The sequence below is a fragment of the Phascolarctos cinereus genome, unplaced genomic scaffold, assembly GCF_003287225.1.
Source record: "Phascolarctos cinereus isolate Bilbo 61053 unplaced genomic scaffold, phaCin_HiC Scaffold_5;HRSCAF=322, whole genome shotgun sequence".
NCBI classification, from domain to species: Eukaryota; Metazoa; Chordata; class Mammalia; order Diprotodontia; family Phascolarctidae; genus Phascolarctos; species Phascolarctos cinereus.
In genome coordinates, this window is record NW_027555958.1 from 225,835,402 (window position 1) to 225,854,822 (window position 19,421).

A 19,421-nucleotide genomic window follows, 5' to 3' on the forward strand; every position below is an offset into this window, starting at 1 on the left:
GAGATAATCGTGTTCCTTATTCCTATAAATGATCACAAAACCTTCCACATTCAGTGGAGGACTGTAAGTCAACAAGAATTTATGAAGTGGTCACTGTGTTCTAGGCATTGTGCTAAGCACTAGACAGAGATACAAAGAAAGGCAAAAACAGTCCCTGCCTTCAAAGAGCGTACAAAGAAAGAGGTGGGGAAGATGTAAAAAACTAAGCACAAGCAAGATGTATAGAGAGAGATCTTTCAGCAAGCAATCCCATAGGGGAAGGGATAAGCAGCAAGGCAAACTGGGAGAGTCCTCCTGAAGAAAGTGGGACTTGAGCTGAGATCTTGAAAGGGAACCAAGGAAACCCAGAAGCAAACATGAGGGGACAATTATGATGGAAACAGATGGCATTCACCTTCCTTCCTTTAATAAGGTGATGGGACAGGTTGCTGTCAGAAACTCTGGGAAGAGAAGATACTGCTGGTAAGTTGTGTCAAGATTTTTTTTTTAATTAATTAATTAATTTATTTTTAGTTTTCAACATTCACTTCCACAAGATTTTGAGTTCCGAATTTTCTCCCCATCTCTCCCCTTCCCCCACCCCAAGATAGTGTGCCTTCTAAATACCCCTTCCCCCAATCTTCCCTCCCTTCTATCACCATCCCCTTCTCTTATCCCTTTCCCTTATATTTTCCTGTAGGGTAGAATAGATTTCTATACCCCTTTGCCTACATATCTTATTTCCCACTTGCATTTAAAAATGGTGTTAGATTTGTTACCACTAGTGGTAATCCTAGCAAGTTAAATATTTTATATTTTGACCTAGTGTTAGAGGCCATTGCTGGTACAATAGAATCCGATGGGCCAGTAAATGCTGGAAGCGTTAAGCTCATTTATTTGGTGTGTTTGAAAGGAAGGGGGAAAAAACCATAGCTTAACGGGAAACATGTAAGGTAGCAAGGAATCAGGGGGGCAGGTTCAACAAGAGGAGGGTCCTTGGGTAGCTCATCCAAGCCCTCCCACTGGAGCTGGGACTAACACCTCCAAAGAAGGGCAGGAAAGGGTTACAACTATGCATTCCACCAGGAAGTCTCAGGCATAGTCTTTATGGAATGACAGGAAGAGGAAATCCAAGATGGTGCTTTGAGAAGCCACTCCCTGGGTATCGTGCATTATTATACTTAGCTGTCCCTGGAACCCTGGTTCAAACTTCATGGAGCAGGCCAGCTTAGGTATTTTATGGGGCTAAGAGAGGGTCTTATCTGGTGAGTGCAAATAGCCCCACCTCTGAGGTCACAGGCTGGTAAGTGCCAATTAATCTGGAAAATGAAAGTTTCTAGGACAGAAGCATTCAGGAATAGAAGATCCAGATATGGGACTATCTAGAACAGGGATAGGCAGGAGGAGAGAGTATGGCAAGGGCACAGAGGGCATCAGACAGAGAAAGCTAGTCCTGAAAAAAAAAAGCAAGATAGGTTTAGCAACACATGTTGATAATGTATCTCTGTTTAGGTGAAAATGGTTGAATTAGCTATCTTTTCAAGTTCTCTTTAAGCTCTATGATTCCATTAGCATCTGCCTGTTTCATCATAATTGACCTCTGAGCCTGATGGGACAAAAAATGACTCTTAGAGTCTACCTCCCAAAACAAACCCAGGAACTCTATGAACACAATTACAAAACACTTTTCACACAAATAAAATCAGATCTAAATAATTGGAAAAACATCAGTTGCTCATGGGTAGGCCGAGCTAATATAATAAAAATGACAATCCTACCTAAGCTAATTTACTTATTCAGTGCCATACCAATCAAACTACCAAAAAATTATTTTATAGAGTTAGAAAAAATAATAATAAGACTCATGTGGAAAAACAAAAGGTCCAGAATATCAAAGGAACTAATGAAAAGAAATGCAGGGGAAGGTGGCCTAGCAATTCCAGATCTTAAATTGTATTATAAAGCAGCAATCATCAAAACTGCTTGGTACTGGCTAAGAAATAGGGAGGTGGATCAGTGGAACAAGTTAAATATGCAAGACACAGTAGTCAATGAGTATAGTAATTTATGATTTGATAAAACCAAAGACCCCAGCTTCTGGGATAAGAACCCACTCTTTGAAAAAAACTGCTGGGAAAACTAGAAAAGAATATGGCAGAAACTAGGCATAGACCCAAATCTCACACCCACCATATACCAAAATAAAGTCAAAATGGTTTCATGACTTAGATATAAAGGCTGATACCATAAGTAAACTGGGAGAACAAGGAATAGTTTACCTATCAGATCTATGGAGAACAGAAGAATTCATGACCAAATAGGAGATAGAGAACATTATGAAAAGCAAAATGGATAATTTTGATTACATTAAATTGAAAAGGTTTTGCACAAACAAAGCCAATGAAACTAAGATTAGAAGGAAGGTAGAAAACTGGGAAAGAATTTTTACAACCAGTCTTTTCTGATAAAGGCCTCATTTCTAAAATATATAGAGAATTAAGACAAATTTATAAGAACACAAGCCATTCCCCAACTGATAAATGGTCAAAGGATATGAACAGACAGTTCTCAGATGAAGAAATTAAAGCCATCTATAGTCATATGAAAAAATGCTCTAAGTCGTTATTGATTAGAGAAATGCAAATCAAAACAACTCTGAGGTACCACATCACACCTATCAGATTGGCCAACATGACAAAACAGGAAAATGATAAATGTTGGAGAAGATGTGGGAAAATTGGAACACTAATACATTGTTGGTGGAGTTGTGAAATGATCCAACCATTTTGGAGAACAATTTGGAACTATGCCCAAAGGGCTACAAAAATGTGCATACCCTTTGATCCAGCAATAGCACTTCTAGAGCTATATCCCAAAGAGATCAAACACATGTACAAAAATATTCATAGCAGCTCTTTTTGTGGTGGCAAAGAATTGGAAATTGAGAGGGTGCCCATCAATTGGGGAATGGCTGAACAAGTAGTGGTATATGAATGTAATAGAATACTATTGCGCTATAAGAAATGATGAACAGGCTGACTTCAGAAAAACCTGGAAAGACTTATATGGTCTGATGCTGAGTGAAGTGAGCAGAACCAAGAGGACTTTGTACACAATAGCAGCCACGTTATGCAATGACTAAGAATGTTAAACTGAACCCTTCTCAGCATTACGAGGATCTAAGACATCTCCAGAGGCCTCGGGATGGAAAATGCTACCCACATCCAAAGAAAGAACTATGGAAGCCGAATCGCTCACTTATTTTCACCTTCTGTTGAGTTTTGTTTCATCTTTCTGATGGTTCCTCCTATTGGTTTTAATTTTTACTTACAACTTCACTAATGTGAAAATATGTTTAATGGGAATGTAAATGTAAAGCCTATGTCAGATTGTGCGCTGTCTTGGGGGGGGAGGAAGGGGGAGAAAAACTTTCAACTCAAAAGCATATGGAAGTGATTGTTGATAAATCAAAATAAATTAATAAAATTAAAAAAATAAAAATAAAAATTAGAATCCTTAGAGGAAAAAAAATGACTCTTAGTGGCCAATTAACATTGTTGCCCAGTCTGGGGACACAGAACAAGGCCCATGAGCCGAAGATATTTTGCAGAAATAACCTTGGCCCCCACTGTACCGCTCTTAGAAGAAGCTTCCATCACCTGTCAGAAGACTTGCTGGACAAGATCTGTCATCCGTTCCAGGCCCTTTTTTTCACACCGTACCCCCATGAAGAAAAGTTGGATGATGATAAGGTGATGGGGTAGGGGAAAGTTCCCATCTATTTGTCTCATAGAAATCTAGAAAAGGGTGCATTAGTGGAAACAAGAGTTTACACTGAATTTGGAATGACTTCTTCTCCCCTCATAGCTTCTTGATTATACATGCCAATGTATAACAAAGCAGAACTGGATCTTCCACTTCTGAGAGGATATGATCACTCAACTATGCCTTGGGCAAGGAGCTCCCAATGAGAAGGTTACTTCTGGTAGACTCAGAGTCAACCTTACTCATAGAAAGGTGGTGATGCCCTAGATGCTACAAGGGTCCCTTACTCCCCATACATCTCCCCAGTGATGCCAGAAATTCTATCACTAGAAATTAATTATTTAACTAATAAAGCCATGGGATATTGTGGAAAGAGCACCTGGGCTCAAATCTTTGCACTGATACTTACAATCTGTGTTATCCTGGTTAAGTCATTTAAAAGCTTCTTCCCCTAATCACCTTCTATATATTGTGTATGCATTTTGCATATGCCAATTTATGTGTGTTGTGTCCCTTTATAGAATATCAACTCGTTGAGGCCAGGGATTGTTTCAATTCTCTCTTAGTATCCCTAGTGCCTAGCACAGTGTCTGACATCATAAGTTAATAAAAGCATGTTGATTGATTTGTCAGATGTAACACTGTATAAATGTGAGTAGATATTGCCAGTATTTTTTTTTCCTTTGGAGTTTGGAGCAAGGAAAGCATGGAAGAGTGTGAGAGAAGATAAGGAACGTAGGGGATAGAGGAGAAAATCACAAAGAGGGTAGGCTTGGAGTACTGAAGACAAATGTTACCTACTTCACAATTTTGCCTTAGGTGAGTCCTGTGTTCTAGTCATTAGTGCCTGGAAAAAACTACACACTCTTTTGCTAACCTGTATACTTTTGAGGAGACATTTTAGTGGCTCAGTAGGTGGGAGAGTTCATAGAGGGAAGAAAGAGAAGGGGTTAGTAGATATTTTACCATGTATTTCAATATGTATTTCAAGGGTCTCAATAGTGCTATTTTTAAAAATTGTCTGTGGTGACTTCAAACATAATGTAGTTTCACTGCATATTTGTCGTCTTTCATCATTAGTTTGTTGCTGTATATCTGCCTACAACACCTCCATTCTTGGAGTGACCTGAAGCATAATAGATTTTTCACCATCCTTTGATTTTCACTATATACACGTCTATATCTTTTAAATGTTGCAGCAAGTTATTAGTTTTTAAATCCATTCATTTATTCTCCTATTGATGAGAAATTAATTGGCTCATATTTAGTGTTATAATTATGAAATTTGTATTTTCTTTCATTAAATACATATGTGTATATGTGTTTGCTTAAATGTGTACACATACACATACCATATATGATGAAAAAAATATGCAATCAGAAAAAAAACCTTATCTCTAAGGGAGGTGGGGCGGGATATGTGTCATCTGTGGCTTTCAAGGAGTGACCATTTGGATCGCTGCCAAAGGAACATTAGTTTGAAGGGTCACTATAGTTGAATCTTTTCTCCACATTTCCCCTTCTAACTGCGTGGAGTTCTACTCATCTCCAAGTGAATGGCTTTCTTCAGTCTCTGGGCTTAGGGTGAGAGGTAGAGGGGGAGATGTTGAGATTCAAGGTCTTCAGTCCACAAAAGGGTTGAAGTAATGACCTCCAGGTCATAACTAGTGAAAGATGAGCCATAGGTTACCACTCACTTGGCCATCTGACTAGAATTCTTCTCTGGTATTCTAATGAAGTTCAATTCATTAAGTAAATTGTCTTAAAAGTTTTAGTAAAAGCCCTTAATTGGAACAGAAATGGAAATACAGGATAATAAAATCATTATAGGATCATAGTTCTATAGCTAGAAGGCATTTCAGGGGTTACCTAGTCCAATCCCTTCATTTTACTGATAAGAAAACTAAGGCATAAACAATAGAAACATTCTCAGTACTCATTTCTCAAATAAATATCCTCCCATTCCCTTTTTCTTCATCACGACGTGGGAAAGAAAATTCTCCTTTTCCAGTTCCTCATTTGAAATTGTGAGAAACAATGCAAAGTCTCAGTGACGTCATTCATTTATTTCTGTTGTGTCTGACTCTTTGTGACCCCATTTGGAGTCACAAGGATACTGAGGTGGTTTGCCATTTTCTTCTCCAGCTCATTTTACAGAGACAAATAGGGTTAAGTGACTTGTTCAGGATCACACAGCTAGTAAGTGTCTCAGTAGCTTTGATTAACTGCAGCTAATAATTTTCAACCATCATATGCAGAAGAATAAGAGTTGGAAGTTAATTCAGGGCTCATCTAGTCCAACCCATTATCCAAAAAGGAACCCGATTATAGCACCTCTGATAAGTGGTCATTCAACCTCTGCTAGAAGATCTCCAATGAGGAAAAATCCACTTTCTTCTGAGGAAGCCCATTCCACATATGGATAGTTGTAACTGTTTTACAATTCCCAGCAATTGTTCTTGGGGCCAAAGAGAACAAATCTCCTCACTCTTCCAGTTGAGAGCCCAACTAATACTTGAACACAACTATCCCCCTGAATTTTCTCTTCTCTAAACTAACCATCCCAGTCCACATAAGGAGCCTTACATGGAATGATCCCAAGGCTCTTTCAGTACCATATAAGAGCTGCAAACTGTGCAGGAACCATGGCTACTTGGTTAAAGGGTGGTGTTACTTCTTTCTTCCTTCTTCTACTGGGTCTTTTTAAGACAGGAAATTTCAATTCATACTCGGAATTCCTTCTCTCTACTCTTCTTAATAAAGGTGCACATCATCACTTCATGAATAGTTGTGTTACTGAAAAGATTCTTGTTAAACAATTCCTATAAATCAGAATATATTTTCCCTTTAGCTTCCAAAATAAAAATGGCTATGTATTTAAATGGAGGGGGAATGGTTTCATGACATAAGAAAAATTATATTTTAAAATGTAGAAAATTTAAAAAAACAAATGTTATACCAGAAATGCATTCCATTGAAGATATATATACCTGTATGTGAGTGAAATATATAATGTAAATTCCCTAACAATTCAAAAATACAAGTTTGCTTTAAATGCAATTTGTAGCTCTGTCAACTATTTGCTCCTTTCAAAGTCTCATGTTTTTGTGCTAATTTTTTTTTAAACCATGTGGGGCAGCTAGGTGGAGCAGTGGATAGAGCTCCAGCCTTGGAGTCAGGAGGACCTCAGTTCAAATATAGTGTCACTTACTAGCTATGTGACCCTGGGCAAGTCACTTAACCCCAATTGCCTCACCAAAAAGAAAAAAGAGACCATGTACCAAATCATTTCCACTCCATATATCTTTTATCTGTATTTTCTAATACAACTTTCTCTTTAATAATTTGTCCCTTACTTCTTTCAAAATTAGTTTATTTAACTAAAATGTTTGCCTTTCAGAATTATAATATATTATAAGGACATTTGTTTTATGTTTCTTTGATATCTGCCCTAGATACCAGAGGCAGATGGCCAAGTGAGAGCACCTATTTAGGACTCAACTCCCAGCTCACTAGCTCTAGAACATGGTTGGAATGTGTGCTGGAGACCAAGTGGCTCATTGCTACAAGAATTCTGGGGTTGTGTTAGTTGAGCCTGACCATGACCCCCATCCAAATAAGGTCAATCATTATAGTAAGGATTCTGAAAATCATTCGACATAAAGATCTACTGAAGAAAAGCAGAATTTTTAGCCTTGCAAAGAGTATTATAGAATATATGATAACGATATTTTATTTAAAAGACTATCACAAGGAGAGAATAGATTTGTTCACTTGGAACCAGAGGACAAAACTAAAAGTACTGGGTAGTATCTGCAAAAATGCAAATTTAGCCTGAAAAAATCCAAGTTATCCAAAACCACCTAAAGTTTTCAAACTCAAAAAAATCATAGAAATACAAATTAAAACAAATCTAATCTTCTTCCTTATTCCCATTAAATTTTCAGAGAGAGCATACCATTTTGCCATTATTTTAAACTTACTGGGTTATGAAGAAACAGTAAAACTATTTCACTGCTGGTAGAACTATGAACTGTTATAACCTTTTTACAAATCAATATGACATCAAAAAGCAAAAGGAAAAATATTACTCACAACCTTTGAATTAGTTATCTTTCTACTAGTACCATACATAAAAAAATGCTACTGAAAGAGAGGAGAAAAAAAAAGATTTCTCTGTACCAAAAACATTTACAGGGGCAGCTAGGTGGCACAATGGATAGAGCACCAGCCCTGAAGTCAGGAAGACCTGAGTTCAAATCCAGCCTGAGACCAAACACTTGACACTAACTGTGTGACCCTGGACAAGTCACTTAACACCAATTGCCTATAAAAAAAATTTATAAACAAATTTTTCATAATAGCCAAAAAACATTGGAAATCATCCATGTGTCCAACAGTGGGAAAGTACTATAGGAAAATGTAAGCTTCTTGAGGGCAAGGAGTGTTTCATTTTTCTTTCTATATCCTCAGTGTCCAACAATGCACTTGAAAAATGCTTCTTGAATTTCAAATTGACTAACTTTTGTTTCAGGAAGAGGTTTATTTAGTGTCATTAAAATACACTCCACTTTTCTCCTCCTGTTCAGGTCTGGGATCAATTCATTGCCCATTTTTGGCTTCTGTCCAACATATAAATACTAATGAATGAGAAGATTTCTAAGTTTTTTTTATCTAATTAAATATCTTAAAATGCATTTTTTTCTTCCACTTGGTCTTTTCTGTTTGTATGACTAGGCCAGATTCCATAGAGTATTTATGATTCCCATTTAGTTGGTGCTATGATATTCCAGAGCTTGATATAAGTTTAGAATGCAAAAATAATTTTTTAAAATATAATTTCTTGAGGCAGCTAGGTGGCACAATGGATAGAGCACTGGTCCTGGAGACAGGAGAATCTGAGTTCAAATCTGGCCTCAGACACTTGACACTCACTAGCTGTATGACTCTGGGCAAGTCACTTAACCCCCTTCACAATAAATAAATAAATAAGTGAATGAATGAATGAATGGATGGATGGATAAATAAATAATTAATTAAATGGAGAAAAGGTAAATAAATAGATAAGAGCTAAATGAATAAATAAATAAATAAGTAAATGAGTAAATAAGCAAATAATTGAATGAATGAATGAATAAATGAATAAGTAAATGAATGAATAAATAAATAAATGAGTGAATGGATGAATAAACAAGTAAATAAATAGACAGATACATAGATAAATGAATGAACAAATAAATGAATGAATAAATAATTTAAAAAACAATTTAAAATATGATTTCTAGAGAGTAGACATACTTAACAGGATGGAGAATACAAAATGGAGACTAGGGAACACGTCTGTTCTGTTTGTTTACCTCTACTCAACCCCCACTTTTTTTCTTTTAGCCTGGTCTAATGGTTTCTTCACGTGGTTCAAATCCAACATGAATAGTCAATATAGTCCTGTACCTTTGCAGAGTTTTCTCTACCAGTCCTGGGGTATTGCTCAGAAATTAGTAAACTATAAAAGCAGGGAGGATCATCTATGGACTTGCCTTGAATCCATAAACTGCAAAGAAAAAGAATGTGAGGTAAAAACAAAGTTTCTTCCTAAAATCTTCTTCATTTATTAGTCAATTCATTTATTTTTTTTTCTGTGAATATTTACTGAACACCAAGGGGGAAGGGCGATATAGCAAAAAGAACAGTGGCCCTGCAAGTCAGAAGATCTGGTTTCAATTCCAAGTGTTGACAATTGCTAGCCGTGTGACTCTTGAGTCATTTAAACTACTCTGTCTTTCAGTTTCCTGATCTGTAGAATAGGCATAATGATGCTTACAACACCTACTTCATAGGATTGTTCTGAGTAGAGCAGTTTATAAACCTTAAAGCACCATATGTATGTGTATTTGTGTGCAGTTATTTTTTATATCACCTTCATTTCCAAGTAGACACCATCTTTCCTCCCTTAGTAAACCATTCTTTATAGCAAAGAATAAGAAAGAGGGAAAAAAAGTTTCAGATAAACTACCCAACCCATCAACTGCATCTAACAGTATATACAATATTGCACTCCCATAGTCCTTTCACTTTGCAAAGAATGAACAGAAACACATTCTGTAAGTTATTATTATTATTATTATTATTATTATTATTACTATGTGCAAAACAATATGAAAGATACAAAGTATAAGATTTGTCCCCTGCCTTCATGTGCTTACAATCTAATTGATGAAATCAGAAATATTGGTAAAGTACTTTGCAAATTTTAAATCACTATGTAAGTGCTAGCTATTACTATTATTGTTATCATTATTATTATTAACATTAACTAATTAGAATGTGATAGCAAAAGGAAACAGGAGATTGGCAAATCTAGAGACATCTCCATCCCAAATGTTCAAGCGGACTATTCATGTCCAACCTATGGTTTAGCCTTCTGAGCTCATATTGGACTGATCAGCCACAGTTGAACACACTGTACCTTGACCCCAACATCATAATGTCATCGGTCCTTTTTGAGTATGAAAGATGAGCAATACCAATAATGATAATCCAAAAAGAAAGGCAGGAAGTATTGTTAGTTCAAATGAAAGAGGTCACTTCCGGTGGAGGGATAGAAAGGAGGGAGTCAAATGTTTCATTTAAAAGATAGAATTTAATCTGAGTCTTGAATATTTGATAGGAATTGCAGAGGTGGAGCTAAGAGGGAAAGACATTGGAGGGGTCAATATCATGAACAAAAAAATCAGGAATCCCCAGGCCTGGTAACCCAGTTTAGCTAAAGATCAGTGTTTGTAATGATGATAGTGGGAAATGGGTTGGTGAAGTCCATTGGGCTCAATTCTAGAGGGCCTTGAATACCAAAAAAGGAATCTAGGCTTTTTTGTGGGTGAGTAGAACATCTGAAGGCTTTTGAGCGTGGGGGTAACATCGTCACAGCAGTTTTAATAAGGTTCAGATCGTGGAGTCTTAGAGTTGAAAATTCTGGAGCTCATTGATTCCATTTATAGATAAGAAAACTGAGAGATGAAATGGTTTCCCTAAGGTCATGCAGCTACTTGCTGGTGATGTCAGGAAGAGAACCAGATTGGCCGATTTTCAGTCCAGGGCTCTTTATATTCCACAATGCTACCTCTCTGTGTTGTCTTTTTCCAATAATATTACAAGCTTATTTTTCAGGGATTTGCTCATGGAGTGGGGATCTGGGCTTCTGGCCACCTCATAGAGGCATTGGATAACTTAGAAAGGATGAGAATACTTATTGAGAAGCTGCATTACAGAAAGATGCTGTACTACCTGGAGGTAAATAAATCATTTTTCCTTTTCATGTTTCTTGAATTCCGTCAGCTAATCAAGTAAGAGTGAAATGGGAGTGTCCTGCTGTCAACTTCTTTCACCCCCCATTCCAATCACAGAAATGTGGTCCCTGTTCTGTGAAGGTCAGGATCGATGAATCAACCCATCAACCAGCATTTATTAAGTCTTGCTGTATACCAGGCACTGTGCTAAACACTGAGGATACAAGGGAAGGTGTAATAATGGAAAAAAAAAAGGAGTTAATTTAGAAAAGTCAAACTATGGAGTTCTGTCCAGATGTATGAAGCAGAGACAACTTTAGACATATACATGAGAAATATTTTCCTCAATTACATGTTAAAAACTATTTTAACATTTTTTTGAAGTTTTGAGTTCCAAATTCTTTCTCTCTCTCCCTGAGACAGTAAACAATTGATATAGTTTATACATGTGCCATCATGCAAAACATTTCCATGTTAGTCATTTTGTACAAGAAGGCAAAGAATAAAAAAGCCTGCTTTAGTCTGCATTCAGACAGTATCACTTCTTTCTTTGGAGGCAGATAGCATGCTTCATCATGAATCATTTGGGATTATCTTGTTCACTGTATTGCTGAGAATAGCTAAGTCATTCACAGTTGTCCATCATAAAATACTGCTCACTGTGTACAATGTTCTACTGGTTCTGCTCATTTCATTTTGTATAAGTTTATGTTAGACTTATTTATTATCATTATCTACAGCAGCAATGAGCATTCATTGAATGCCTAAATATATTCAAGGCCCTGTACAGGGCTGGGGAGGGTAGGGAGGGTCTGAGGAGAAGAGAGGCATAACTTCCTAGAATAGGAGGCTGATAAGCTTGATGTATTTGCTCTGCCTTGATCTGACCACAGCTGAAAAATTGTGTTCAGATCCGGGTATTACAGTTTAAGAAGGGCATTGATAAACTGGAGAACATTGGGAGAAGGGCAGCTAAGGAGGTGAACAGCCTTGAATGCATGTCATACAAGGATCAGTGGAAGGAACTGAGAAGAGGTCTTGGTCAGGGGAGATATTGATACTTATCTTCAAGTATTTGAAGGGCCATCATGTGGAAGAAAGATTTGTCTTGTTCTGTTTGACCTCAGAGGGAAGAATTAGGACTAATAGGTAGAAATTGCAAAGAGGCAAATTTAGGAGAGAACTTGGTGTCAGGAAAAAATCTTACTAATAATAGGAGTTATCTAAAAAATATAACGGGCTGCCTTGTGAGGTCTTCAGGCAAAGGCTGAGTGATGACGTTTTGGGTTTGTTATAGTGGGTATTCCCTTTTAAAAAAATTTTTATCTTAACATTAATTTTTTTTTAATTCTGAGTTCTCCCTCCCTCCCTTCCTCTAGTCCCTCCCTCACACATTGAGAAGGCAAGCACTATTACGTCTATTATGTACATGAAATCATGCAAAATATATTTCCATATTAGCCATGTTGAAACAAAAAAAAAGATTGCAGGAAAAATAAAGTGAAAAAATGCTTCTATCTGCACTTAGAGTTCATCAGTTCTCTTTCTCTGGAGGTGGATAGCATTTTTCATCGTGTATCCTTCAGAATTACTGTGTATCATTGGATTGATCAAAGCAGCTAACTCAGTTGATTATCATTGCAATAATCCTGTTAGATTGTACAATGTTCTCCTGGTTCTGCTCACTTCACATTGCATCATTTCATATTAGTCTTCCCAGGTTTTTCTGAAACCATCCTCTACATACTTTCTTACTGCTCAATAGTATTCATGTATGGATTGGATGAGTTGGCTAATGAATCCCTTCCAGCTCTGAAATTCTGTGATCAAATGAAAGAAGACATGATCTTTGGCTTCAGGGAGATTATCGTGGAGTAGGAAAATAGGACTTACACATATCAAAAGATAATTAACAATACAAGATGGTACATGATGGAATGTAAATTAATAATTTATAGAGAAGTAGTATCATAGGATAGGGAAAAAATTACCATCGGAATCAAAAGCTAGCCAGATGCTAGTTATATGACCCTGGGCAAATCTTTGGTCCTTTCTGGACCTTAGTTTCTTGGTCATAAGATGGAGATAATACTTATAATACCTAGCTCAAAGGGTTGCTGCAAGACTCAGATGAAGTAGCATATATAAAGTACTTGAAAAATACCAAGTTTTTAAAAAAATACAATAGACCGTAAGTACTGTGGGAATCCAGAGGAGGGAAAGAACACGATGAACTGGGGCAAATGAATGTTTTACAAAAGAGGAAAGACCTGAACTGTCCTTGAAAAATGGATACAGCTTATATTAATCATGTAGGGGCAGGAGGAGGAAGGCTGTTCCAAGCTGTGGGAACAACCTATGTTCTCATGTTTTTCATATACCAATGTAGGGTCAAAGGTGGGGTGGGCAGGGGCAGCAAGTCTTGTCTATGTTAAGCCTCCAGTACCCTCCCCCCACTGCCTATGAGGTATTTCTCAATCCCAAGCCCTCTCAATGCCCTCTTTTTTTCCCCTAACCTCTAAGATGAGAGCTGCCTGCTCCTTCATCTTTACAATCACCACCCCTACTTCTCCTTTTTCTGTCCTTGGGTCTCCCTAACCTTAGACAAGTCTGCAGAAGGGAGTGTTGCTTTTCAGCTGCTGCACTGCTGTCTATGAAATAAGCATGCAACTTTTCTTTTCCTTATGTTTTCTAAATGTGTTATAATTATTATTATTACACCTGCAGTGACCTTGCAGTTATCTGCATCACTTCTTTCCTGGAGGTTACTATGGCTCTGGACTATTGGAAGTTCTATCTCACACTTGATCTGTTCTCCCTCAGCTATTTGATTGGCCTAAAGCAATCCACTAACAGGGCGTCTTGTACTGAAGCTCAGGTCTTTCATCTAATGTCTTGAATTACCACCTGGGCATAGCTCCTTTGGAGACCATGTGCCTTGATGGCCATGGCTACCATTTCTGGGGAGCCTTCTCTCTCATAACCATTCCCTCCAAGGATCACAAACAAATTACTTCTGCTGCTGGTTTCAAAGCCCAGACCTCATGTTGGTTCTCCCACCAAGTTCCTGTTTCTGAACCAAGGTACATAGCTCATTTTCAATTCTTTGAAAGAGCAGAAGTGATCAGTATACACTAAGCCTAATGACGGACCATACCTTTCTCCAGATCAGATTACCCGCTCTGCCCAGTTTCTCATGTTAACTTTAATGATATCTCCTTGGATACCCTCTCTCAAAGTGCAGGCTCCCAGAATTCCATCATACTAAGGATAGGAACTGGACCTGCCATTTCAATGTGGTAGAGAACTCCCAGATGAGGTGACTCCCTCTACAAATTCAGGTCAGTACCTTCTCTACAAGTTATAGTCTTCAAGAACCTCCTAGAACACTGAATCAGTCAGCCAATCAATCAACAGGCATTTATGAAGCATTTAACTATATACCAGGTACAGGGATAAGCACTGAGAATACAGACAGAAGTAGAAAGAAAATCAAGGAGCTTACATTCTAATGGATGGGGGGACACATATAAGGGAGCTGTAAAATGAGAAGGGGACAGAGAGAGAAACAGGACACAGAGAGAGAGAGAGAGAGAGAGAGAAACAGAGACAAACAGAGGGACAGAGAAGACAGAGAGAGAAAGAGGGTATCTGGTATGGGAGTGTGGCAGAGAAAATCCTATGAACAGGAGATAGCAGGGCAGCCTGGAGAAGAATGGAGACAACTTTGGCCTGGGCCTACAAGTTCTATGAGGGATGAACTAATTGGAAGGTGAACCATCAGGGGTTGCAAATACTTCCAGTGCATGAAGTAGCAGTGTAGTGAGCTTCCAGGGTGAAGACATTTCTACTGCATAAGACAGTCCAGGAGAGATAAGTTAAGTGACTTGCCCTGGGCCACATAGGCCTCAGTGTATGCTGAGGTTGGATTTGAACCCAAGTCTTCCTGGTTTCAACCTCAACTCTTTATCCATTAAGCAACACTGCCTCATCCTTTTAGCATTTAAAAAAATGTTTTCATCTACAGTTGCAAACAATTGCCATTCCTATTAAAAGAAGGGTCATTTTGTCATAAGCATTCACCTATAGCATATCTTAGGCCATAATGGGTGCCTAATAAACACTTATTCATTTATCCATTGAAGATAAGTGACTTCTTTTTTAATTATTATTTATTTATTTTTAACATTCTTTTTTTAAATTTTAGGTTCCTGATTCTTTCCCTCTCTACCACCCCTCCCCTACCCAATGAGAAGGCAAGCAATATGATACCAATTATGCATGTGAAATCACGTAAAGTACATTTCCATATTAACCATATTACACAAAAAAGCAAGAAAAGTAAGGAAAATGAGAAAACTAAACATCAGTTTGCACTCAGAGTTCATTAATTCTTTCTCTGGAGGTATATAGCATTTTTCATCCTTTGGATGTCCTTTGGAATTTTCTAGCATCTTTGTCTTGATCAGAGAAGCTTAGTCTTTCATTGCTGATTATCATTACAATTTCGCTGTTACTATGTACAGTGATCTCTTGGTTCTGCTCACTTTAACTTGTTCAGCCATTCCCCAGTGGGCATCCCCTCAATTTCTAATTCTTTGCCACCACAAAAAGAGCTGCTATTAATATTTTTGTACATATATGTCCTTTACCTTTTTCTTTGATCTCTTTGAGGTACAGACCTAGTAGTGTTATTGCTGAGGCAATGTTTTATAGCCCTTTAGGCAGATTTCCAAATTGTTTTCTACTATGACTGGACCAGTTCACAACTCCACCAACAGTTCATTAGAGTACATATTTTCCTTCATCCCTTCCAGCATTTGTCATTTCTGATAGGTGTGAGAGGGTACCTCAGAGTTGTTTTAATTTGCATTTCTCCATTTAATAGTGATTCAGAGAATTCTTTCATATGAAAATTGATAGCTTGGATGTCTTCAAAAAACTGCTTCTTCATATCCCTTTATTTCTTTCCTTCCTTCCTTTCTTTCTTTCTTTCTGGAAAATCAGGGTTGAGGGACTTGCCCAGGGTCACAGAGTAGTAACTGTCTGAGAATAGATTTGAACTCAGGTCATCCTGACTTCAGGGTCAGTGCTTTATCCACTGCATCACCTAATTTGCCCCCTGTTTATATCCCTTGACAATTTGTCAAATGGGGAATGGATCTTATTTTTATAAATTTGACTCAATTCCCTATATATTTGAGAAAAGAGGCCTTTATCACAGAAACTTGCTGTAAAATTTTTTTATATTACTTCATTGTCTATGGTACCTTTTATCAAAATGTAGTTTCCCTGGTTGTCTCTCTTAATTAGATCTATTTTTGCTTTTGCTTTGTCTAAGATAGTGATTGCTACCCCTGCCTTTTTTATATACTTCTCACTTCCCTAAAAATGATAAAGTTCTAAAGTTTTTAGGAATTATGTGTATTATTTTACCATATAGGAATGTAAATAGTTTCACTTTACTGAGTCTCTTATGATTTGTCTTTCACGTTTACCTTTTTATGCTTCTCTTGAGTCTTGTGTTTAAGTGTAAAATTTTTCATTCAGCTCTGGTCTTTTCATTGAGAGTGTTTAAAAGTTCTCTATTTCATTAAATATCCATTTCTCTCCTGAAAGATTATACTCAGTTTTGCTGAGTAAATTATTCTTGGTTGTAATCCTAGCTCCTTTGCCTTTTAAAAGATCATATTCCAAGACTTCCACTCTTTCAACATGGAAGCTGCTAAATCTTGAGTGATCCTTACTGTGTCTCTACAATATTTGAATGGTTTCTTTCTGGCTGTTTGAAATGTTTTCTCCTTGACCTGAGAGCTCTGGAATTTGGCTACAATGTTCCTGGGAATTTTCATTTTGTGATTTCTTTCAGGAGGTGATGGGTGGATTTTTTCAATTTCTATTTTACCCTCTGAATCTAAGATATCAGAAGTGTTTTCCTTTATAATTTATTGAAATATAATATCTAAGCTCTTTTTGAGATCATGGTTTTCAGATAGTTCAATAATTTTTAAATTATTCTTCCTAATCTATTTCCGGGTCAGTTTTTTAAAGAGATATTTTGCATTTTCTTTCACATTTTCATTCTTTTGGCTTTGTTTTATTATTTCTTGTTGTCTCTTGGACTCATTAGCTTCCAATTGCCCAATTTTAATTTTTGAGGAATTGTTTTCTTTACTTAGCTTTTTTCTATTTGGACAACTCTTCTTTATAAGGAGTTATTTTCTTCAGTAAATATTTGTGCCTCTTTTATCATTAAGCCAATTATGTTTCTAAGGTTATTTTCTTTTGCATTTTTTGTGTTTCTTTTATCAAGCTGTTAATTCTCTTTTCATAATTTTATTGCACTGTTCTCATTTTCCCCCAGTTTTTCCTCTACCACTCTCATCTCTTTCTTTAGCTCTTCTAGGAATTTTTTTTTTGAGGCAATTGAGGGTAAGTGACTTGCCCAGGGTCACACAGCTAGCAAGTGTTATGTGTTTGAGGCCAGATTTGAACTCAAGCACTCCTGATTCCAAGGCTAGTGCTCTATCCACTGCACCATCTAGCTGCCCACTTTTAGGAATTCTTGTTGGGGTTAGGTACAATTAGCACTTTTCTTTGAGGTTTTTGGTAACTGTTTTCACATTGTTGTCTGTTTCTGAGTTTGTCTTGGTCTTCTCTGCCACCATAGTAACTTTTTTATGATTAAGGTTTTTCTTGCTGTTTGCTCATTTTTCCAACCTATCTTTGAATTTGAACTTAATGTTAAAATTGGGCTCTGTTCACCTGGGGTGGGGGTGAGGGCACTGTCCCAAGCTTCAGCTTTTTCATGCTGCTGTTTTCAGAACTAGTTTTAGAGATCTGCAAGTTTTTAGTACTTCTAAGGTGGTATGCTCCGAGGAGAAGTATGGTTATTGCTCTCCTGGTATGTGTTCTGGTTTTTACCTAGGAAAGGCCTCTGCTTCCCTGTAGCCATAAGTGTTAGCTCTCCTTTTGGCCCTGGAACTGTGACCAGAACCACTGCTTCCTTGTGAACAATCACAAGCACTCCTCTCAATCCTGAAACTGCAAACCAGAACTGCATACGGGCAATAGAATTGCCAATCAGCACCAGCTGTACCCAGTGCCAACAAAGTATCCCCTGTAATCTCTTTCTGACCAGTTGTCCAACCTCCTTACTGTCCTGAATCTGCTGCAGCCACTGTTTCAGTGGCTTCTAAGGTTCACCACAGATGCTTCCACTGTGTGGAATTCAGGCTAACCCCTACCCAGGCATCAAAGGCCTCTTTTGCAGACACCCTAATTTGTCTTAGGCTAGAAGAATGTATCACCTTGACCTTTTGTTAGCTTGGCCACTCCAAAATTTAATTTGAGGTATTATTTTAAAATTGTTTGGAGGGGAATGTTGGAAGATTTTGCCTAGGTCACTGTCACTAATCTGCCATCTTGGCTCTACCTATATTAAGGCTAAAATAAGTGACTTCTAATGATACCTCAAGGAGATAAGATTAATAACCATAATAATAACTAACATTTATGTATCACTTTATTTTGCAAAAAGCTCTATATCTATTACACAACTCCCTCCAGGGTGACACTGCAAATAAGTGCTGAGGCAGAATTCATACTTAGGTCTTTCCAACTGCAAACCTGGTAAATAGTAAAAGGAGAGATGGAAAAAGAAATTCAGTAGAGCAAAAAGTGGGAACCCAGAAGTCAAATCAAGAAGCACTTATAAAGTGCTTGCTATGTGCTACACTCTGTGCTATGTACTAGGGAAACGAAGCATGGCAAAAATGGTTCCTTCTCTCAAAGGGCTCTCAGTATAAAGGGGAGTGTGTACACACACACACACACACACACACACACACACACACAGGCACGCACACATATTTAATATATAATTTATATTTTTAAATTAAATTAATATATAATAAATATGTGAATGTTTATATATGATATATTTATACATATATTTATTTAGACTATGTAAAAATAAATATACTGCATGAATTGGATATATTCACAGAGGGTGGAAGAACATAGAATGGGGAGGATACTCTGGTAAGGGGTGCTTGTAATCATCACTGGGGACAGGTTGTGATAATGGTGGTAGCATTGTCCAAATTGCCGAACACAGAAGCATTTTCATTAAGAATGAAAAGAAAGGGCATTTCTCAAGCATCTGATCTCTTATACTCATGCTTTTCTCTGGAACTTCCCGGTACCTACATGCAAAGAAATGACTTTGCTCCTACTTCACAGTTATCAGAAGGTGCTTCTACTAGTCCCCAAAGAGCAACTACTTCCAATTGTGGAGACCAAAAATTGTTGAAAAGATAGTCAACTGCTTCAACACCAGCTGCCCTGTAAGCCAAATGTTAAAAACCAAGTACTTTACAAATCATGCCAAGG

The 19,421-nt window shown here is 37.4% G+C and overlaps 1 pseudogene; it reads left to right on the forward strand.

The window, feature by feature from the left end:
- The window catches only part of LOC110213555 (maestro heat-like repeat-containing protein family member 1), a 109,905-nt pseudogene that overhangs the window by 38,037 nt on the left and 52,447 nt on the right, over positions 1-19,421 (forward strand).